At 43.6% G+C, this 23,406-nt stretch overlaps 1 protein-coding gene across 3 annotated transcripts in view; it reads left to right on the top strand.

Moving 5' to 3' along the window:
- Positions 1-1,861: 1,861 nt before the first annotated feature.
- The window catches only part of SCGB1D4 (secretoglobin family 1D member 4), a 35,188-nt gene continuing 13,643 nt past the window's right edge, over positions 1,862-23,406 (top strand). For 2 of the 3 annotated variants that reach the window (XR_009213765.1, XM_032151843.2), the window contains exons 1-2: positions 1,862-1,996; positions 9,157-9,344. The gene's annotated coding sequence lies outside the window, so the exon portion shown is untranslated. Of the gene's footprint in view, positions 1,997-9,156; positions 9,345-16,622; positions 16,667-23,406 lie in introns of those variants that run through there. The other variant, XR_009213766.1, reaches the window with a different exon arrangement.

The following is a 23,406-nucleotide window of genomic DNA, read 5'->3' as shown; positions in this document are numbered from 1 at the left end:
GTGGCACATGCCTGTTGTCCCAGCTACTTGGAAGGCTGAGGTGGGAGAATCACCTGAGCCTGGTGAGGTTGAGGCTGCAGTGAGTTATGATTGTGCCACTGCGCTCCAGCCGGGATGACAGAATGAGACTCTATCTAAGAAAAAAGAAAAGAAAAGAAAAAAAAGAAAAAAGAAACGAAAAGAAAAGAATTAAGGTCTTGCGATTGAGCATAAAATGGGGAATTACCCTGTCCTGAAAATGCTGTCAAGGGCTACATGCCTCCTTCTATAGTACCAGCCAGAGCAGAGGGCCCAGCACGCTGTGGCGCTTCCTCAGAGCAGAGGACACAGCCCGCTGTGGCACTTTTGATACTAAGTCTCGCTCTTGTCCCCCAGGTTGGAGTGCGATGGTGCGATCTTGGCTCACTGTAACCTCCGCCTCCCGGGTTCAAGCGATTCTCTTGCCTCAGCCTTCCGAGTAGCTGGGATTACAGGCACCTGCCACCATGCCCGGCTAATTTTTGTATTTTTAGTAGAGACAGGGTGTTCACCATGTTGGCCTGGTTGGTCTCGAACTCCTGACTTCAGTTGATCTGCCCACCTCGGCCCCCTAAACTGCTGGGTTTACAGGTGTGAGCAACCACGCCCAGCCCCTTGTAACGTCCTTTCATCGTGCATTTTCTGCAGGAGAGGCTCCACTTGATCTTGACCTGACGAGTTCCAGCCACGGCGGGGATGCCGAGCAGTCTCCTGACCAGCAGGTGGTGCTGTGGCGCAGCGGCAGAGAGCACCGCGGGCCGGTCCTGTTGAGTGCCTGCTGCTGCCTCATGTTTGTGGGTGACAGAGGCAGAGGAGCTTCAACCTGAAAGCCCTGGACTTCATTGCCACACACAGAGTGGGTTGCCCATTTCCTGAAGATTAACTTTCACAGGGAAAAAGCTACTGCAGCCGGGTGGCCAGGACTCGGCCAGAGACTCAGATGAGCTTCTGTGTGGTGGATGTGTAACTCTCCAGGACAACTTCTGCCCTGCTGGCAGCCCTCACCCACCTAGCCCAGGCAGCGCATCTGGACGGGAAATGTGCCCCTTGCTCTCCCTCTCTTTCTCCTTGTCCCTTCCCAGAACATGGACATGATTATTGGAGCTCTGGCATTCTTAGAATATGAGGCCACCTTGAGTATTGAAACCCTGAACTGAGTAGGATAAAATTCAGACACAGAAAAAAGAGCCTGGAGCCTGGGAAATCGATTATTATGGAGTCAATGTACCAACTTTACACCGCCTACTCCCAGATTTCTTTTAAATTAAAGAAGAGAAGCTGGCTGGGCGCGGTGGCTCACGCCTGAAATCCCAGCACTTTGGGAGGCCGAGGCGGGTGGATCACCTGAGGTTGGGAGTTTGAGACCAGCCTGGCCAACATGGTGAAACCCCATCTCTACTGAAAATACAAAGTTAGCCAGGCATGGTGGCGTGCGCCTGTAATACCAGCTACTCTGGACGCTGAGGCAGGAGAATGGCTTGAACCCTGGAGGTGGAGGTTGCAGTTAGCCAAGATCGCAAGATTGCACTCCAGCCTGGGCAACAAGGGCAAAACTCCGTCTCAAAAAAACAAAACAGAAAAGAAACCACCATCTTGTTTATGTCAGTCATTTGGGTGTTATTTGTAGCCAAACATATTTCTAACTGATACACGTAGCCTGATATGGTTTGGATCTGTGTCCCAACCAAAATCTCATATTGAAACGTAATCCCCAGTGCTGAAGGTGGGGCCTGGCAGGAGGTGATTGCATCATGGGGGTGGCTTCTTATGGTTTAACGTCATTTCCCCTTGGTGCTGTTGTCACAATAGTGAGTTCTCGTGAGTTCTGGTTGTTTAAATGTGTGTGGCCCCTCCCCCCCAACTTGGTCCTGCTCCTGCCACGTAAGATGCTTCTTCCCACTTTGACTTCCGCCATGTCTAAAAGCTCCCTGAAACCTCGAAGCAGATGCCATCAGCTTCCTGTGCAGCCTGCAGAACTGTGAGTCAATTAAACCTCTTTTCTTTATAAATTATGCAATCTCAGGTATTTCTTTATAGCAGTGTGAAAATGGACTAATACACAGCCCAATATGACTTGCCACACAAAAACTTTCTGTGGACAGAATCTTAAAGAAAGAACTTCAGTAAGAAGAGACATGGTGAAACCCCGTCTCTACTAAAAATACAAAAAATTAGCCGGGCGTGGTGGCGGGCGCCTGTAGTCCCAGCTACTCGGAGAGGCTGAGGCAGGAGAATGGCGTGAACCTGGGAGGCGGAGCTTGCAGTGAGCGGAGATTGTGCCACTGCACTCCAGCCTGGGCGACAGAGCGAGACTCCATCTCAAAAAAAAAAAAAAAAAAAAAAGAAGAGAAATGAAACCAGAATGCTGATATGAGAGGTGTGGGAAAGCAAATATTTTAGTGAAGTTTATTGTTTTCCAAGAAAACAAGAACTAATAAAAGAGAAAGTGAACTGAGACAAACAGGGATTAATTTTAGATGGTGTAAAAATGGTGAGGATGGAATTATAAAGTAGGAGTGATTGAAGGGAGGTGAGACTGAGTTAGTGCCCTTATTTTATTTGGGGAACAACACAGGTACTAATAAGTTAAAGGATTGATGGAAAAATTATACCTATGTATAGGTCAGTAAGTTAGGGACGATCACCAGAACAGCAAAAATAGAATGCATAACTTTTGAACAAGCAGAATGAAATTAGTCCATGCTAATGCTGGAAGCATTCCCTTTGAAAACTGGCACAAGACAAGGATGCCCTTTCTCACCACTCCTATTCAACATAGTATTGGAAGTTCTGGCCAAGGCAATCAGGCAAGAGAAAGAAAGAAATCGTATTCAAATAGGAAGAGAGGAAGTCAAATTGTCCCTGTCTGCAGATGACATGTTTGTATATTTAGAAAACCCCGTCGACTGACAATGAAGTTTGTTTATCTCTGTGGTTTACAATAACTTTATCCTTCACCTTTTATTTTTGGTGAAAAACCTGGTTAGTGAGCAATTTTAATTATGTTCCAGCTGTGGATCCTAGGACCCAGACAGAAGTGCAGATAAAGTCTGAATTTTCAGCTTCTAGCTCCATGAGTCCCAGGCCTTACCTATTTGTAAAGCAGTCAGTATACAATCTTGGAATATTTAGCAAACCTGGTATTTAAATTGTATGATTTAGACAACCTATTTGCATTTTGATTTCACTTGCCTTTTACTAATAATCCTTCAGACTATTTTTATTTCTTAAAGTCATGTGAACTAAAACATTTGATTTAAGCACTTATTTTTCTTTAAGCCAATCAATTAGAGCTCTTTTTATAGACATCACACACAGCGCATATATAGCAACACTAAGAAACAGAAGATTAAGCACTTGTAAGATTTTTCACTTGGCAGTTTCTTAATTGGATTACTGGCTTTAGGGTGGAGCCCTTGAAGGAACAGGGCTACGTAGCACACCTAATAAACAGACACAGCTGAAGGCAAAGGTAGATCCCTAAAATTAAGGGTGCCATTTTATACCGGATCTTGGGTCCCTAAAAGGAGGGAGTTACTATGGGAGAAGACAGTGTAGTGGTTCTATCATGCATTTCATTGCAAGGGAACCCAAAGCCAATTGGCTTATTTTGTAATTAGCCCATTCCCCATGGGATTCTCATCTCTTAGTTGGGGGTGAGGATGTTGCCATATCTTTCAGGTGGCCAAGAGCACACTTCTTTGATTATAACTACTATTAGCCACTCCTTGCATTGAATTTTCTACCTAGTTATTACACACCAAAGTTCTCTCATAATGTGAAGTAATTTGACACCCCCAAAACTCAGAATGGTAGATTACACAATACGTAACAGAACAGAGAATTTGTTTTTTTTTTTTTTTTTTTGAGATGGAGTCTCGCTCTGTCGCCGAGGCTGGAGTGCAGTGGCGCAATCTCGGCTCACTGCAAGCTCCGCCTCCCGAGTTCACGCCATTCTCTTGCCTCAGCCTCTCCGAGTAGCTGGGACTACAGGCACCGGCCACCACGCCCGGCTAATTTATTTTTATTTTTATTTTTATTTTTAGTAGAGACGGGGTTTCACTGTGGTCTCTATCTCCTGACCTCATGATCCGCCTGCCTCGGCCTCCCAAAGTGCTGGGATTACAAGTGTGAGCCACCACGCCCGGCCAAGGGTCCCATGCTACCAGAAGTTATCTTAGGGCTTCTCATGCGTGCATTGAGAATGGTAAGATGAAAAATGGAGAAAAATAATTCAGTTGACTGAGAAGAAAAGAGCCTTTTTCCCAAAAAACAAGATTCAAGAAGAGAAAAGCATAAAGGCCTTTTAAATATACCTATAACTTGAACATATCCACTTCTAATTAAGCTGAGCGCTTTTAAAGAAAATCCTTTTAAATTCCTTGTTACTTGACTTTAGCCACACCAAGCCATTAAGATTTTTGGCTTTTGAACTTTACAAAAAGTTACCTCACAGATAAACCGACAAGCCTTCCTATTGGGAATGGTGTTTCCCCTATTTCTTTGCCTTCCCTGTTTTCTCTTCTCTTCTGTTTTCTCTGTTGGCCTACTGTAGGAGACATATCGTTCATCTCCAAATTTTTTTTTTTTTTTTTTTTGAGATGGAGTCTTGCTCTGTCACCCAGGCTGGAGTGCAGTGGTGCGATCTCGGCTCACTGCACAATCCGCCTGCCGGGTTCACGCCGTTCTCCTGCCTCAGCCTCCCCAGTAGCTGGGACTACAGGCACATGCCGCCACACCCAGCTAATTTTTTTTTGTATTTTTAGTAGAGACGGGGTTTCACCATTAGCCAGTATGGTCTCGATCTCCTGACCTCGTGATCAGCCCACCTCGGCCTCCCAAAGTGCTGGGATTACAGGCATGAGCCACCGCGCCCGGCTATCATCTCCAAAATTTCTTCTGCTTTCAGAGCTGCCTGTTTTAGCAGCAGTTAGGGTTTGGCTTAGGAGCAGCATAACATTCTTTCATGAGAGGTCAAATACCTGAGTTAAATTTTGGAAACCTTCTGTATACCTATCATGGTTGTCAGAAAATCAGCCTAAGTCACCCTTTACTTGCCTAAGGTCTTGCAATGAGAAGGGAACTTGAAGGGTCCTCAAATAAGGGAATCCTCAGATGGTTTCCCTAGAGCTTGCTTCTCTAATTTTGGGGAATTATTCTATTTGGGCCTGCCTGATATGATTGCTAAAAGAGCTGGGTTGATTTTCAACACTTGCAAAGGTCTAGTGAAAAGGCCGTGCCCTTCTGCAAAAGGAAATAAGCCACTTTTTCTTCAGTTTCAGGGCTGAAGGAGTCCCAGTGCTTTAAAATACACTCCAGAGGAGTGCATTATTAAAGACGATCTGTTACCCATCTAGAAAGTGAAGTGAGGCCAGGAGTTCAAGACCAGCCTAGCCAACATGGTGAAACCTCATGTCTACTAAAAATACAAAAAAAAAAAAAGTAGTCGGGTGTGGTGGCAGGCACTTGTAATCCCAGCTACTCGGGACGCTGAGGCAGGAGAACCGCTTGAACCCAAGAGGCAGAGGTTGCAGTGAACCAAGATGGCGCCATTGCACTCCAGCCTGAGCAAAAAGAGTGAAACTCCATCTCAAAAAAAAAAAAACAAAAAAAGAGAAGTGGGGATAAAAGCATCCTTTTAGTCTCCTTTGTTTCAATATGTGATCCAAGATGGAGACAAAAACAGTAGGCGGAGTCCACCCAACTATCTTTTCTCCTTGGCTCCTGAATCCCAGCACCCATTAAAATGTGCCTCCCATGACTGCAAGTGTGACCCTCCAAGCCATGGCACTAGAGAAACTAAACTTTTGGGCCTTAGTCATGCCTTCCTCAAGCAGTCTTAGTCCTCTGCCTTTTATTTCCCTTTGACCTCCTACACTTGTGTGGCCGATGCGTTTTCCTAAAAACATGGATTTCAAGAAAAACCACGTAAACCACGTAATTGGGCAAGGCCCCTTTAACGGAGGGGACATGCTAGATTGAACTCTATAACCTGCTATTATGGCATGCAATAAAGCATTTACCCATAGAAAAATGCTTCCGGTTAACTTCCGGGCTTAAAATCCGAGATCGTGCCACTGCACTCCAGCCTGGGTGACAGAGCGAGACTCCGTCTCAAAAAAAAATAAAAAAAGTCCCCTTACTAATTAAGTACTATCTTAATTAGAGACAGAATAGGTGCCTTAAAGGAACGTAGGTACTGAATGGCCGTTTTCCTACTGATGAGAAAATCTCGGGACTAAAATCTGGCTGTGGAAGACATTTTACCCCTAATTGTTGAAAGCAGAGCTTTCCTGTCCACAGAAGTATAAGTAGAAAAGCACAAAATGGAAAAGTTGTGAAGCAGCAATGTACCACAGAGAACCAGCTATGTGTGTCATGAAGACGATTTTTATTTCCACTAGGTGGCTTAGAAATACCATGTGTTTACCAGAGAAACCACAAAGAGATGTTTATTGAGTTACTGCCCGCCGTGATTTGTGGTCTCTTCTAACAGACATGTTTCCCTGAACTGTAAAGATTCCTGCACATTAGACAGAGAGAGAGAGAGAGAGAGAGACAGTAAGAGACTGCAGACAGAGAGAGAAAGTTTGGCCGCAGGATAGCTGGAAGAGAGCCTTGAGATTAAAGGACAGATTTAAAGTTGATATTCACTCCATACTCACCAGTCTGATGAATGAGTTCATTTTCCTGGCCAATGCACCAAAATGATACGGCTCCGATGAGTGGAGGAAGGCCAGGGTTCTTGGTCCTTGCACCAGTTTGGATAAAATGACATGGGCACACGTGGAGTGGTTTTAAGGAGCGAAAAGTTTAATAGGCAAGAAAGAAGGAAGGAAGAAGAAAACAGCTCCCCTGTACAGAGACAGAGGGAGCGGGGATTCCAACAAAGAGAAACCCCTAAGAACTAATCATCTTAACTGTGGGAATTCCCAGTGGAACCAAAAGCAGATGCAGAAGCATTCTGTGTTAGGACACACGGTAAATAAACACTCCTTGTTGGCAAAATTCATTAGATTCAGTTTAATATTTTGTGTTGAGAAGGAGGTGATTGATTTCTTTGACTTATTATTTATATTTTTCATTTTGTTACATAACTGCAGGAATTGACAATTAGTGTTCAATGTGAGGAGTATTTTTCCTTTATTAATTAGTTTATTCCTTATGTGAATCCCATGAGGTAGACACTATTTTTTTTTTTTTTGAGGTGGAGTCTCACTGTCACCCAGGCTGGAGTAGAGTGGTGCAATCTCGGCTCACTGCAACTTCCACCTCCCAGGTTCAAGCAATTCTCCCTGCCTCAGCCTCCCAAGTAGCTGGGATTACAGGCACCTGCCATCACACCTGGCTAAAGTTTGTATTATTATTATTATTATTTTTTACTAGAGACAGGGTTTCACCATGTTGGCCAGGCTGGTCTTGAACTCCTGACTTCAGGTGATCTGCCTGCCTCGGCCTCCCAAAGTGCTGGGATTACAGGCGTGAGCCACCGTGCCTGGCCGTAGACACTATTTTTATCACTATTTTTTACAGATGAGGAAACTCTGGCTGCAAGACTGGGCAACTTGCTGAAGAACTCATAGAAAATGCCAGAGCTGAGGCTGAGCCCAGCTAGTCTGGACCCCACATTGAGCTTCTCCTTATTTCTCAATCAGTGGATACATTCTAATTTTGAAAGATCTAAAACGCACTTCAGAATTAAACAAAACACAAAGCTGCCCTAGTAAGATCCTGTTACAGGTTACATAGAGGTTACATTGAATTTATAGAAGAACAGAACGTAGCTGACATCTTTAAATTTTCTACTGTTTCATCCAGGAATCAGGTGTGTGCCTCCCTTTATTTGGATTTCTCTTTATATTGTGACTAAATTTTCATAATTTTATTCTTATAGACTTGCATGTTTCTACTTAGACAGATTTCAATATATTGTTGTTGCTATTTTTATTCTTGCAAATTGTACCAGTTTTAACATTATATTATGGGCTAGCTGAAAGAAAAGCAATAGATTCTTATATTATTTTATTCAACTGACATAATGGACTCAGCTTATTCATTTTAAAAGACTTCCCAGTCGATATCTGAGATGTTTTCCACAGTTGATCAACTATCTATAATAGTGTACAGTTAATTGATTTAATTTTTTTCAACAAGGATTTTTTTCTTGTGTGCAGGGAATATTCTAAACGACATGCTTCCCTCCATTTATTTTTTCTGAAACACTTCATTTTTTAGAGGACTTTCAGGTTCACAGCAAAATTTAGTACAAAATATTGATTACACATCTAACCCTTGTCTCCACACGGGAATAGCCTAGCCTCCCCCATGACTCACATTCGGACCCAGAGTTATACACATTATTTTTTTTCACATTTTCTGGTTTATTATAAAGGATACTGCAAAGGATTCAGATGAGGATACGTGTAGGGCAAGGATTTAGCAAGGGGTGCAGAGCTTCATGCCCTCCCTGGGTGTGCCACCCTCCAGGAACTTCCATGTGCTAAAATTGCCTCATTTCTTCCCAAAGTAGTTGCAGATGGGTAAAAAGGTGACAAGCTGCTTGTCAACTAAACAGAAATTTCAGAGTTGAGAGCACAACCAGCTCATGAGAATCCAAGTCCTGAGCTGTTTTTCGTACCCTACAGGGGCTGCCACCTCTCATCTCTTCGTTAGCAATAGGTTCTGTTTTACATTCTTTGTTATTGCAGTTAGAGTCAACAGAGCTAATGGACAATGTTCTAGACCAATTCATCTAAAATACTTGGAAATCTTATAGGATGTTCTAATTGATAATAGTGAAGTAGCGTATGACTTGGAAGACTTTGAACAAAGAAAGACCAAATAGTATTTGATATGCTCCACCAAATCGTGGTATTTCATTTCTCAAGCCTTCTCATTAACTGAGGTTGCATGAAGTTTGCTATTCTGGCCTGGGGAGGGGAGAGGTGGAAGTTGCAGGGCTCATAGGAAATCCTGGAGCCTGAGGTTTTTTCCCAGAATTGAGAAACCTAGATCCTGCACCATTATCTTTCTGAGTGTATGTCTCTTGGGATGTAAGAAAAAGAGGAAGATAATAGGTCTGCCCCAAACCTTTCACACCTTCCATGCTGAGCCTGTTTCATTGTGCTTCCTTCCCAGGCTCTAGGCCGCCCTCTTCTGGAAGAGGTGCTTTCTAAGACAATCACTCCAGAAGTGTCTAAGACTGAATACAAAGAATTTCTTCAAGAGTTTATAGATGACAATACCACTGAAAATGATGCAGATGGATTGAAGCAATGTCTTTCAACCCGTCAGATGAAACTCTGGCCAATGTTGAAGTGTTTATGGTAATTTGTTTTCTTCTTAGTGCTTTTGAAAACCACTGACTGGGGTCAAGCAAACTCTTTATTTCTCACTAATAATGCAAAGCCCTGGTGAGCAAGCCTTTTCTTACATTGGTTAATTTAGTTGAATGGTTAGTCTAACAACTTTGTCATCAAGAAAACCATCCAGGGACTCTGTGTTTCACTCCACTCACAAAATCCTCAGTGGATGGTAAATGAATAGGGCAAAGAGGAAAAAGGATGGTTAGGGAAATGCTTACCTATCCCCAGAGCTCCCCAGTTCATGCCCAGAAACACAGACACAATCACACAAACACAGAAACACACACACACACATTCAGACATACACAAACATAAAGACAAGCACACAGACCCAGACACAATGACACAAACAACATACATTCAGACAACACAAACACAGACAGAAAGACAGGCAATGACATAGACACAATCACAGAAACATAGAAATACACACAGACACACACATTCAGAAACACGCAAACACACAGATACAATCACATGAACATACACATGCAGACACACAAATACACAAAGACACGGACACGATCATACAAACACAGAAACACACAGACACACACATTCAGACACACACAAACACACTCAAATATACAGACACAAACACACATCTTCTCTCTAGAAAAAAAATAATTTTCCAGAAGACACTCACCTATAGAGGCAATCTGCAGAGAAAAGTCCTCTTCTTTTTCCTGTTTCTTCAAGAAAAAAAAATTTTACAAGTGTTCATTAAAAAGCATTATATTTGGGTAGAGTTCAGAAAATATCATTTGAGCAAGATTCTATACAGCTTAATGAAAATAAGTTAAAATGCACTTCCAAGCAATCAAAATTTATTAGCAGAAATGATGAGAAACCTTGGACTATTCAATAGACAAGTGTATATCATGGGTATGAAACCACCACAGAGGAAGGAATTTTCTAAAACAAAATCCAATAGTTTCACTGTATTTCTTTCAAATTACATGTAGACATTGTTTTTTTCTATTATTAATTTTTTTTTGCACACAAAACAATAAACATTTTCTAAAAATACATACAAAAAGATGCGTATCAAACATATTAGGAAGGTTGCACATGGGAAGACGGGGAATAGAAATGGGGAGTGGGAATTGAAATAAATGAGAGAGGGACTTTATATGGATCAGTGACAATAACTCAATCCTCTATTTGACAAAGAAGAAGGAGAAGGAAGAGGAAGAAAAAGAAAGTGGGATAAAGGATCAGAAAGGGAGGAAAATAGAAAAAATTAGAGTATGACTCCAGGGTAGACCTGTTTTGTTGTCACTGGGTTTGTTGGTTTGTCTGTTGTATTTTTCATATGTTTTGCCATGTTGGCCAGGCTGGTCTCGAACTCCTAGCCTGAAGTGATCAACCCGCCTCGGCCCCCCAGAGTGCCGGGACCACAGGCGTGAGCCACCACGTCCAGCCCCCACATTGCTTCTGGCCTCCGTGGTAGACCTCCCAGACGGGGCGGTCGGGCAGAGGCGCTCCTCACTTCCCAGATGGGGCGGCCAGGCAGAGACGCTCCTCACTTCTTCCCAGACGGGGCGGCCGGGCAGAGGTGCTCCTCATTTCTTCCCAGACGGGGCGGCCGGGCAGAGGCGCTCCTCACTTCCCAGACGGGGCGGCCGGGCAGACGCGCTGCTCATTTCTTCCCAGACGGGGCGGCCGGGCAGAGACGCTCCTCACTTCTTCCCAGACGGGGCGGCCGGGCAGAGGCTCTCCTCACTTCCCAGACGATGGGTGGCCGGGCAGAGGCTCTCCTCACTTCCCAGACGATGGGTGGCCGGGCAGAGGCGCTCCTCACTTCCCAGACGATGGGTGGCCGGGCAGAGCGTAGATATTGTTGAGAGTTTTCTCTAGCATTTATTCACTATCCTAAAATTCTGCTTTAATCCTTCCATGGTAGAAAAGTTAGAAATATACCAAAAAAAATCCCCATAAGAATGAAAGTGAACATCACCTCGGGAAATCCTGTCACTTCCTACAACATGGATGAATCTTGAGGACATAATGCTGAGTAAAATGAGGAGTCACAGAAACACAAATGCTGCATGACCCATGCACATGAACATCTGCAGAGTCAAAGTCAGAGACACTGAAAGGAACAGAGTGGTTGTCAAGGCTTGCGTGCAGAGGAGAAAAGGGTGTTGTGTTTAATGGGTTCAGAGTTTCAGGTGTGCAGGAAAATTATATTCTGGGGTTGGGTTGCAAAACCACGTGAACATTCAGAACACTCCTGAACCATATGTTTAAAATGGCAAATTTGATGAGATGTACATTTTACCCCAACTAACAATTTATTAAAAATTAAATATCCGGCCGGGCGCGGTGGCTCACGCCTGTAATCCTAGCACTTTGGGAGGCCGAGGCGGGCAGATCATGAAGTCAGGAGATCGAGACCATCCTGGCTAACACGGTGAAACCCCGTCTCTACTAAAAATACAAAAAATTAGCCGGGCGAGGTGGCAGGCGCCTGTAGTCCCAGCTACGGCGGGAGGCTGAGGCAGGAGAATGGTGTGAACCCCGGGGGGCGGAGCCTGTAGTGAGCCGAGATCGCGCCACTGCACTCCAGAAAAAAAAAAAAAAAAAAAAAAAAAAAAAAATTAAATCTCCATTGCAGTGAAGTGTGATGGGATTTGTTTCTTTCAAAGCTTGCTTAGACTACTCATAGTCTACAGTGCCAATAATTTGTAGGGCACAAAAGTAGTGGTGGAGGGTGTCAGACTGCTGCCAATATTTCTACAATGGAAGGTCATACAAGTCAAACCTTCACATTTACTTGCATTTGAGCTGAGATTTTAACAATCCTGGATGGTGGGGAAATGATCCAGAATCAGCAGCACTTCTTTGACTTCAATAAATGTCTCTTGAATGATGGCATTAACAAGGAGGCCATTGTCATTTTACTACCAGCACTAGCTTTTTTGGATGCTAGATATTTGTGGGCAAACCCAGGAAACCAGTGAGAAGTTTCTGTTTTTTAAGATTGTATTTTGTTAGACAGTGCTGAAATCTAAGTGACATCTCAGTTTTTGCTTTCTAGGAATCAATACATGGCAGCAGTTTCTGTGTTTTAGTTTAACTTTCCACAAGGCCTTTGGCTCATAGGACTACAGTGTAGTGAGAAACCAACTACCAATTTCTATAACCCACAAGTTTTTTAAATCTTAAGTCCTTTAACTACAAACTGCAGGACAATTGTTGAAACTTGCTTTTCACTTTCATTTCAATAAATTAATTTAAAAACTAAAGTTTCAATTTTTTCTTCCATAAAAAAACGGGGCTTTAGAGGGCCTCATCCCATATCACCCCCTTATGTGCACACGTGTGCACAAACACGCTCACTTATGAAGGAACTCATTGTCATGGATTGAAGACAGCAAAAAAGTTGCTTCCTTTGTCTGTCCGTCAAGTCTTGGTCCTATCTCTGAAGACTGTTTCTCTGTCTCCATCCACCTCCTTATGTGACTCTCTGGGGTCTTCAGGCTCTGGGTTCTGAGGTGGGATCCTGCTTAGAGGCCCTGCTTTCACTCCAGTCCTCCTGTACATGGTTAGCCCTGCTGGCCATGCAAGGCTCCTCTGCACTGTCTCTGGGCCTCCCTCAGGTGTGCGGGGCTCAGAACAGAGCCAGCTAAAGAGGGGATGCCTGCAAAGCAGGGTGGCTCCTGTATGGATTTTAAACTTTGATTTTTGCTCATCATGAATGTTGGCCTCAGTTTTTATTTTTAAAGACGTTGTGGCTGGGCGCAGCAGCTCACGCCTGTAATCCCAGCACTTTGAGAGGCCAAGGTAGGTGGATCATGAGGTCAGCAGATTGAGACCAGCCTGGCTAACATGGGTGAAACCCCGTCTCTACTGGAAAAAAAAAAAAAATACAAAAAATTAGCTGGGGGTGGTGGCACACACCTGTAATCCCAGCTACTTGGGAGGCTGAGGCAGGAGAATCACTTGAACCCAGTAGGCAGAGGTTGCAGTGAGCTGAGATGGCACCACAGCACTCCAGCCTGGGTGACAGAGCAAGACTCCATCTCTAAAAAAAAACAAAAAAAAGTTGCATGAAAATATCATATATGACAGCATTGTGTTATTATTTTAATCATAAAAATATGATTAGTGAGTTTAGCAGCAAGTCCTTAAATTGTTCAGTTTCCTGTATTCTTGTCTCTGCACTAGGAATGGGGCAGGGGAGGACCCTGCCGCACAGTGAGCTGCAAAGGCCATGAGGGTTGAGGGGAGTGCGTGTGCCGTGCAGGGACCCAGCACAGCAGGGGAGGTTTAAATGGAACCTGGGGTCTCCCTCATGTCCTGTCCTCATCATTCCTGTCATCAGGGTAGGATTATTGCCACCTCTTCTGGTCTCACCTCAGCCTGTCCCTCTTTTATTCTGGTGTCATTTCTTCACCTAGGAATACCCTGCCTATATCTCAGAACAACTCAGCTCCACCACCAGCTGACTCTTCGCTCAGGCAAGGCAGGTGCAGGGATTCAGGGCCACAATTGGGGTCCATGATAATGTTATAATTAAAAAAAATTTTCTAAAGTGACTTCATGTCGATGATCTAGCCAGGAATATATAAACTATATTAGCAATGCAGTTGCCAAATAACGTAATTATGTTTTTATGGAGAAGTGGCTTACGAAGAATATTATTATACCTATGACCTACAAAAGTCATAATGAGGCCTTGTCCCCAGCACCTTCCCCAAACCACAGTTTTGCTTATGACTCTGAAAGGGAGGAAAACAGAGAAGAGATTCAGAGCTAGGAACTGGAAGATGTGCATATGGTACTCAGAAAATGCGAATCTGTTCAGTGAAGGCCCCTGGGGAGGTGGCCAAATACATTCTATAGAGGAAAGAGGCTCCAATGGAAGAGGCTGCTCCAGGATTCCCATGCTACATTGGGAGCATCTCATAAGGAAAAACAGGTTTGCTCTGGTGGCCGAGTTTGTGCCAGAGCATTCAGACCCGTGTAATTGACAGAGGACATGACTCAAGGAAAGGAGACAGACCTAAGAGCTTCTGAAATTGCCCAGGAAAATGAATACCCATGAAGGGTCTAAGCCAGCATGAGAGTGATGAGAAAGTATGACTCGGGTCCTTGAGGCATAAGGTGCTCACACCCAGCACCTCCCGAAGACCCCTGGAAACTCATCACTCTCTTCCCCAGTGTCCTGGCTCAGTGGGGGATACAGGTCTCCAAGGGCTACACTGGGGAAACAGATGACACTCCAAGTAGCTTAGACCAACCATCCAAGGTAACTTTTGACAATGATGGGGAAAGCCCATTTTGGTTGGGCAAAGAGAAACAGCACATTCAGAGCAATGCTCAGAGTCGTGCCTGTTGGAGATCACTTGTGTGTTTCAGCTGAGAGGAGCACATGGCCCATTGAGGAATTCCTCAGTGGGATGGAAATTACCTGCTTCAGGCAGGGATGGATGCTGTGGCCCTGAGGCAGAACTGGATGAAGAGGTGTGGAGACTGAGGACTGGAGTGGTGCGCTTTGGGAGGGACACTGATTGTGAATGGCTCCAGCCCCAGCACTGACTGTGTGGAGAGTTCCAGGGGGAGCAGGGATACAGACGTTGTGACCAGCCCAGGGCCCGACCACAGTTTTAGGGGCTGGATGTAGTGGTCCATGGACCACTGAATGAGACTATTGGGGGCCAGGACCGTGACTGCCTGGGGTTGTCTCTCCAACCTTTACAGGTTTACGATAGCTGAGAGCATAGAAACTATGTTTTGTGACCATAATTGAGTTCAGTTAAAATCAAGAACAGAATTACAAGAAATTCTCCAGTCACTTGGAAATGAAACACTCTACTACTAAAGGATTAATGGGTGATTAAATACTCTTTGAAATTGTTGTGAAAGTGTCTGTGTCCAGCCCTGGGATGAGATGTATGGGCAGGGACAGTGGATAAACCTTTCTCTACTCTGGCCTCCCGCTGGGATAGTTGGGGGACAATGCTCTTTTGCTTCCTAGATGCCCTCTGATTTGTTGAGAGCATTAGGGTCTGTGAAGCACAGCACTATTCTCTTAAATTATGAGACCTGAGATGTCATCATCTTTCTCTACATTTTCTTCATACAGTCAACTATGGATGAATCAGAATGCCTGGGAACACTGCACTATGTGATCACATTTATCCCATTTGCACTGAGCTTTAGTTCCTTACAAGGGTCTGTCTTCTATTTTATTTTTATTCCTAGGCTTGTCTCCATACAAAGTGAGGGGTTTAGATTGATCAATCCATAGGCAGACCTTAAACTGCAACCTCAGTTGCCCTATCACAGGAACGTGTTGGCCGTCACTCTTATCCCCAGGATTGCAACTGCTGAGGACAACCAGTCCCAAATATGCGGTCATCTCCCTATGCCTGTGTCCTGGCCAGATCTAGGCCAAGGTATTTTTCGTAATCTTGGCAGCTCCCTTTTATTTTCTCCAAATACTGTCTCGCCTTCAGCCAGAGGCTTGTAGATTTTTTCTAATTTGCAATTCACAGGGTCCCAGTGCGGCATTGGTGATGCTTTTTCTATGTTTTTTCTCTGCTTTCCTTTTTTTGCACTGAATGAGATGTGTTTAATTTCATTTTTCCTTTACCAGTCTGACTTTTGCATATGCTCTTGGTATTTTCATGCATACATACCATTTTTATTCCCCTTTAGAAAAAAAAGATCTTAACAGCAAGTACTGATTGTTTTAATTCTGCTCCACAATTTATGATCTCACCTGTCATTGTTGTCTTATTTGAGACCCCTCCATTTTATGTATGTATGTTCCCTCTTATTCCCATTTTTCTTCTACTGTGCAATGAGTTTATAAATGCCTAAGAGTGATGCACATTCAGAAATGTTTGGTATTAAACTGTAAAGAAGTTTTACAGTTATGTACCTGTGGGTATATTTCTGCAACTGATCACTTTTTTTTTTTTTTGAGACGGAGTCTCGCTCTGTCACCCAGGCTGGAGTGCAGTGGCATGATCTTGGCTCACTGTAAGCTCCGCCTCCTGGGTTCACGCCATTCTCCTGCCTCAGCCTCTCCGAGTAGCTGGGACTACAGGCGCCCGCCACCACGCCCAGCTAATTTTTTGTATTTTTAGTAGAGATGGGGTTTCACCGTGGTCTCGATCTCCTGACCTCGTGATCCGCCCGCCTCGGCCTCCCAAAGTGCTGGGATTACAAGTGTGAGCCACCGTGCCCGGCCAACTGATCACTTTTTTCTCATCCTATTCCAAGGTCAAATGAAGTTGAATGGCTAGGAGGCGAACACACATCTACAGCCTGGGTGGACAGTTGCCATGTTATGTACTGGACCACTTAGGCAAACTTCCAGAATCTTGGATCTTGGTTTCTTTAGATTGAGACACCTCCATGAGCCAGCAAAAGGTACAATCTGCTTCTTTTTTTTTTTTTTTTTTTTGAGTCGGAGTCTTGCTCTGTCACCCAGGCTGGAGTGCAGTGGCGCAATCTCGGCTCACTGCAAGCTCCCCTTCCCAGGTTCACGCCATTCTCCTGCCTCAGCCTCCCAAGTTGCTGGGACTACAGGCGCCCGCCACCACGCCCGGCTAATTTTTTGTATTTTTAGTAGAGACGGGGTTTCACCATGGTCTCCATCTCCTGACCTCGTGATCCACCTGCCTCGGCCTCCCAAAGTGCTGGGATTACAAGCGTGAGCCACCGCGCCCAGCCCAATCTGCTTCTTATAATGTGGCCCCACAACAATTTATTTTGGAATTCATGTATGCCATTGTGTTGCTGAATTCTGTGTACCTCTGCTCCTTGATTTTACCATTCACCTAACCTATTCAGAACCTTTGCAGTGACACCTTGATTGCATTGAATCGCAAAACCTTAGATTCCCCCAAAAGAGTGATTTGTAGGACAGTGTTCCAACTTAGAATTACAGGGAGAAATGAGAAGGCCAAGAAGGTCAAAAATTGTCCTTGGGACAGCTCATTCTCTTTTTAGGGAAACTAACTTAGAAACACAAATTAAGTTTAGAAACTAGTCTAGGTTCCAGCAAAGCAGACTAATATGAACTCCAATGATATGTTTATCTAATATTTAATGAGCATCTGCCATGAATGAGGCATGATTTTGTGTTCTTTGTTGGCTGCAGTGTTGAGTCACTGATGAAGTCCATCTCTCTGAATGAGGATTTTGTTCATAGGGATTATGGAAGAGCAGATATGATGCTACCAGTCCCTGTCTCAGAATCCATTATTCTTTGGGTATTGACTATCCTCACCATTGTCACTGTTATCCCTGACATTGGGCGATAGTTCCCATTTCCCACAGTAAATTGTTTTTTTCTGTGGGTGTTTTGAGTCTTTTTTTAAGTTGTTTGCTATCCTTTGTTTTCTTAAGTATAAAGTTGTCCAAATTGTGGAGAAGAATTGTCATTTTCTTTACATTTTTTTTCTTTTTCCTGTGTACTTTTCTCACCCTTTCTCCTTTGCCCCCAGTCCTCTGAGGAAAGTCTAGCTCTGTCCTGGTTGAGGTATATTTGTTCTCTGATCCACTGGAGTCCCTGGCATCATCCGAGTCCCTGGCATCATCCACAGTCCCTAGCATGGGAGGTGCTCTGGAGTTTAGAACACTAAAGACCTTGGCCTGTTTTTACTGCAATCTAGGACAGGCACTAATGCTTATGTTTGCATGTGGGTAGAAGGTGGATATACTGATAATGGTCAGAAGAAGACATCAGGACTTTTATAAACCAGTAAAAGTGGTTATTTTGTTCATTAGTGGAGATGCAGGAAGTAGATTCTATGCTCTTCCTTAGTGAATCTCTGGCGGCTGAAAAATCACCAATCATTGATCCCTGACTCACAACATCCTCCATTACCAGTGGTGAGCAAACCACAGATGCCAGACTTGCAGGAATTTCGAATGACTTCTTATTGACCAGATGCCAAACCACTCAAGATTTCTAGTCCACAATGAGCTTGTAGCACACCCCAGAACTTCTCCTCAAGTCACACCTATCTTGTTCTAACTCACAAGGGAGGTCTTGTGTGCCTTTTTAAATAGATCCAGAGTGTCTGGGTGCAGTGGCTCATACCTGTAATCCGAGCACTTTGGGAGGCTGAGGCGGGTGGATCACCTGAGATCAGGAGTTCGAGACCAGCCTGGGCAACATGGTGAAACCCTGTCTCTACTAAAAATAAAAAAAATTAGCCAGGCATGGTGGCACCCACGTGTAATCCCAGCTACTCAGGAGGCTGAGGCAGGAGAATCACTTGAACCTGGGAGGCAGAGGTTGCAGTGAGCCTAGATTGTGCCATTGCACTCCAGCCTGGGTGACAAGAGCAACCCCTCCCCCTCAAAACAAAACAAAACAAAACCAAAAAACCCACTCCATCTCAAAAAAAAAAAAAAACAAAAAAAACAAAATAAACAGATCCAGAGATTTCACAGGAACTTAATTCCTCCCTGGCATTTAGAATTCATGGAGTATTTACTTCATGCCTGGTTATTGTCAACCCCTTCATCACACCTACCTACATACACACACGCAGAGGCTGGATCCTACTATCTAGACTGAAGGAATGGCTGTTTCATCAATCTTGGTTTCACCCACTTACAGTTTCTCTCCTACCCCAGAAGTCCATGTTGCTCAGTTCTCAGAATGCACTACTATCAGGTCTTCCTGTTTTCATTGTGTGCGAATTTGCTGAAGGCTGACTGTTATTCCAGCCTAGAGCCTTCATTTCTTTTCATATCATACCCCCTACAAACCCTCCCCTGAGTGCCCCTCTGGTTTAGGTAATCATTTTCCATGTTCTCATAATTTTTGGATCACAGCTCCATTCAAGCACTGAGCTCACTTATAGATTACTTTCGTGGGTGTTCAGTTGCATTCAGTACAATAGTGACTAAGGGATATATTTATGAGTCTGCTTCTCCCAGAAGATTGGTATCTTTGGGTGCATAAATGTGTTTTTGTAATCTTCAAATCACTAAGTCTAACACCAGGACCGGAATAATGAGGTCTCCTTGAACTGACCATGAATGTGAACCTCAAGGTGGCGCCATTTGTGTAAAATCTGGAATCTCCTTGATCATTTGCAAGACGCCACCAGTCACTAGGGGGAGACCTTACTCCCATAAACAGATGCAAAGCTGAAAGTGATTAAAATGAAATGATAGTTTCGCTGGGTTCTATGTGTTCAAAACAACTGACCAGCTTTTCTCTTTGGGTCAAAAGAGGGTTTTGCATCCTCCTGGCAGGTGTATGTAAGCGCTGTCTCCTTGGATTTCACACTTGTGGAGGAAGGAATAAGAAAATATGGGCAAAAGGACACAGAAACATAAATAGCACACGTTCTCACTCATACATGGGAGATGAAAAAGTTGATCTTGTGGAGTTAGAAAATTGAATGAGGTGGAAAGTGTGAGGAACGAAGAGAGGTTGGTTAATGGGTGCAAGACATAGTTCGAAACAAGGAATACATTCTGATATTCAGTTGCAGGGTAACTGTAGTTAACAATAATTAATTTATATTTCAAGACAGCTAAAAGATTGAAATGTTCCCAACATTAAAAATGCTAAGTCTTTGAGATGTGAATATCTTAATTATCCTGATTTGATCATTAAACATTGTATGCATGTATCAAAATACTATTATGTAGTCTGTATGACTTTTACCTAAAAAAAGTGTAGTCTTAATTTACCAAGGATAGAAAGATTCTGTGCCCCCACCCCAAACTGACATAGTCCACCCTAAATAGTCTGTACGTAGTCCAGAGTTGGAAAATTAGTTCCAGATCTTACAGTCTTGTTTTCACTGAGTTGCCTCTTTTTCTCTTTCCTGTTTATCATGGGAGTATAGTAGGATGCTCAATTCTTGCTTTCTTACAAATAGACGTATTTTAACCTGTATTTTAAGAGCTGAACTTACTTAAACAATGCTGGAGGACATTTCTTTCCTGTTGCTAGAAATTCTTTTCCTGAAATTATCTTCCTCTTTGTCACTAATACAAATCCAGAGAGATGAGTATTTCTAAGTACAGGAGCAAATTTCAAAAGGAGATTTCGAGGGAGTTACTTTTGCTTTTAAAAATAGGTGGCTCTGGCTGGGCTCAGTGGCTCACACCTGTAATCCAGCATTTTGGGAGGCCGAGGCGGGTGGCTCACCTGAGGTCGGGAGTTCGAGACCAGCCTGGGCAACACGGTGAAACCCCATCTCTACTAAAAATACAAAATTAGCTGGGTGTGGTGGCACATGCCTGTAATCCCAGCTACTCGGGAGGCTGAGGCAGGAGAATCTCTTGAACCTGGGAGGCGAAGGATGAGGTGAGCCGAGATTGAGCCATTGCACTCCAGCCTGGGCAACAAGAGTACATCTCTGTCTCACCAAAAATACAAAAATACAAAAATAAATAAACAAAAAATAAAATTAAAAATAGGTGGCTCTTGGCTGGGTGTGGTGGCCCACTCCTGGAATCTCAGTGATTTGGGAGGCCAGAGATGGACAGATCAGAAGGTCAGAAGATCCAGACCATCTTGGCCAACATGGTGAAACCCTGTCTCTAATAAAATACTGCCCCCCTCCGCCCCACACAAAACATTAGCCGGGCGTGGTGGCACATGCCTGTAGTCCCAGCTACTTGGGATGCTGAGGCAGGGGAATTGCTTGAACCCAGAAGGCGGAGGTTGCAGTGAGCCAAGATAGCGCCATTGCACTCCAGCCTGGTGACAGAGCAAGACTGTGCAAGACAGAGCAAGACTTATAAATAAATAAATAAATAAATAAAGGTGGCTCTTGTGAGCTGGGCACATTGGCTCATGCCTGTAATCCAAGCACTTTAGGGGGCCAAGGCTGGCGGATCACTTTGAGTTCAGAAGTTTGAGATCAACCTGGGCAACATGGCAAAACCCAGTCCCTACAAAAAATACAAAAATAATCAGCCGGGCATTGGCCGATTGTGCCTGTAGTCCCAGCTATTTGGGTTGCTGAGGCTGGAGAATTGTTTGACCCTCGCATGTGGAGGTTGCAATGAGCTGCAGTCGCACCACTGCATTCCAGCCTGGGCAACAGAGTAAGATCCTGTTTCCAAAAAAAAAAAAAAAAAAAAGTAGCCCTTCCCTGTAATCCCAGCTACCTGGGAGGCTCGCCCCAGGGAATGCTTGAAGCCAGGAGTTTGAGAAAAGCTGGGCAACGTAGGAAGACTCTGTCACTTAAAAAAAAAACCTGATAACAAAAACAAGAACAAAGAGAAACAACATCTCTTTGCCATAGGAGTCCCACGATCTTCACAGTTATCCTTCTGTCAAAGCATGTGACCACAATGGAAATCAACAAATAAAACATATCTCCTTAGAATGGACCAAGACCACAGCCTGAGCATGTGTTCAGTCTCTGACAATCCTCCTATGAAATCTCAAAAATGAATAAATTAATACAACAACAAAGTGGTAAACTGTAGAGTGTGGCAGAAAGAAAACAGTGACAATATTTGATGAGAATGTTTAAGATTTCTTGACAGTCAGAGAGCAGATAGCATGCACTCTACAGGGAAATGAGGCTGGAGAAAACTGAAGTACAAATATATGCTGCAGAAAAAACCAACCTTTAGATAGAGAAGCTTTTGGTAGAAAAGAGGAAACAATGTTTAGGTCACAACTTGGATAATTATTGAAGCTGGAAGCAGGAAAGGATAAGAGTAGAAACATACAATCAGATAAAAGCAGCTATTTCATTCCAGTTCCCTCTGTCCTTCCTCAATAAGAGGTTTTTCTCAACACAAGACAGGAGTACAAATTGGACAATTGATTTTCCATAGCTACTTTAACTCCCAAGATCAGGTGATCAAGCTGAAATAATGCGGGGTCAATAAATACTATGTAGTGCTAACTATCAAGGAAAGATAATAGCAAAAATACCATTGGTCAAGGGTGGTGATCACATGTTTTTAAAGATGTGAGGATATTTATTCAGAAAATGTGAAACCTCAGGATCATAGTGTTTGGTAACTCATTAATTCTCTTTGTAATTGGCAGGCAATGTGACAGACAGCCTTACCCATGATAGGACTTCTCTCTTCCCTTTTTCACTCTGCAAACCATGCATCTCCAAGTCTACACTCATTTAAGATATTATTTTCTGGTATTTATCAGTTAGTGTCCAGTCAAGAAATAGAAAATATTATAGGTAAACTGAACAGAGAAAATTTCATAGAGGAGTTGGTGTTTGTGGGTTTGAAGGGTTGCAGAAGAAAAAAGGTGTTGTAAAGGATACCCAGTAATGAATAATGGCAGAAAGACCATATCATCCTAGGGCTGGGAGAGAAAAAGAAAAATGGTGTTGCCCATATCCCAAGACTGCAGGTGAAGGGGAGGCTGCTCTTGCTGAATTTGAGCCACCTCTGCAGGAATGGAAGACATCGCTGTGCACCCTTTCCTGCCGGGCTGTTGGGTGCTACAGGCTCTGCTACTGTAATCACTGCAAGAGGCAATGTCAGAAGCAGAGAAACATGACTTCTGCCTCCTCCAGGCTTCCAGTCTCCCAGCAGTGCCTTCCACTGGAGAACCCACAGGAGCCACTGCCACAAGGTTCTGGGATGTGAAACACACAGACCTTGTGCTTTAGCAATGAGGAGACGCATTAGAAAAAACAAATCTGGAGCTACAAAATATCCCTACCTGGCATCCCATGATTGTAATCTAGAGTCTTGGTCTTAATTTTTCAGCCAGTTGAGGCCATTTGTCTGACCTATTGAAGAGTTAATAGCTGGAAATTTGTTGCCTATAAGTATCAGATCCAATAACATTAAGAAGGCCAATAACAGATGGTACAAAATGTTTTTAGTGTTTCTTTCTTTTTTTTTTTTATGGCAATTGCATTTTAATGGAGATTATGTCATAATGTGTAAATAAATAAATAATCCATTTTCAAAATTGGCATTTAAAAATAGGTTAAAGTGATGTGGAAGGACTGGAGGGGTATGTGGCCACATTAGCTGGGTAGGGAGGAAAGGAACATTGAGAAGGAACAAGTCACTTGAAATTTTGGGC

This window comes from Hylobates moloch, unplaced genomic scaffold (genome assembly GCF_009828535.3).
Source record: "Hylobates moloch isolate HMO894 unplaced genomic scaffold, HMol_V3 SCAFFOLD_5, whole genome shotgun sequence".
NCBI lineage: Eukaryota > Metazoa > Chordata > Mammalia > Primates > Hylobatidae > Hylobates > Hylobates moloch.
Note: the sequence above shows the minus strand (reverse complement) of the source record. Positions and strands in the feature narration are given on the sequence as shown.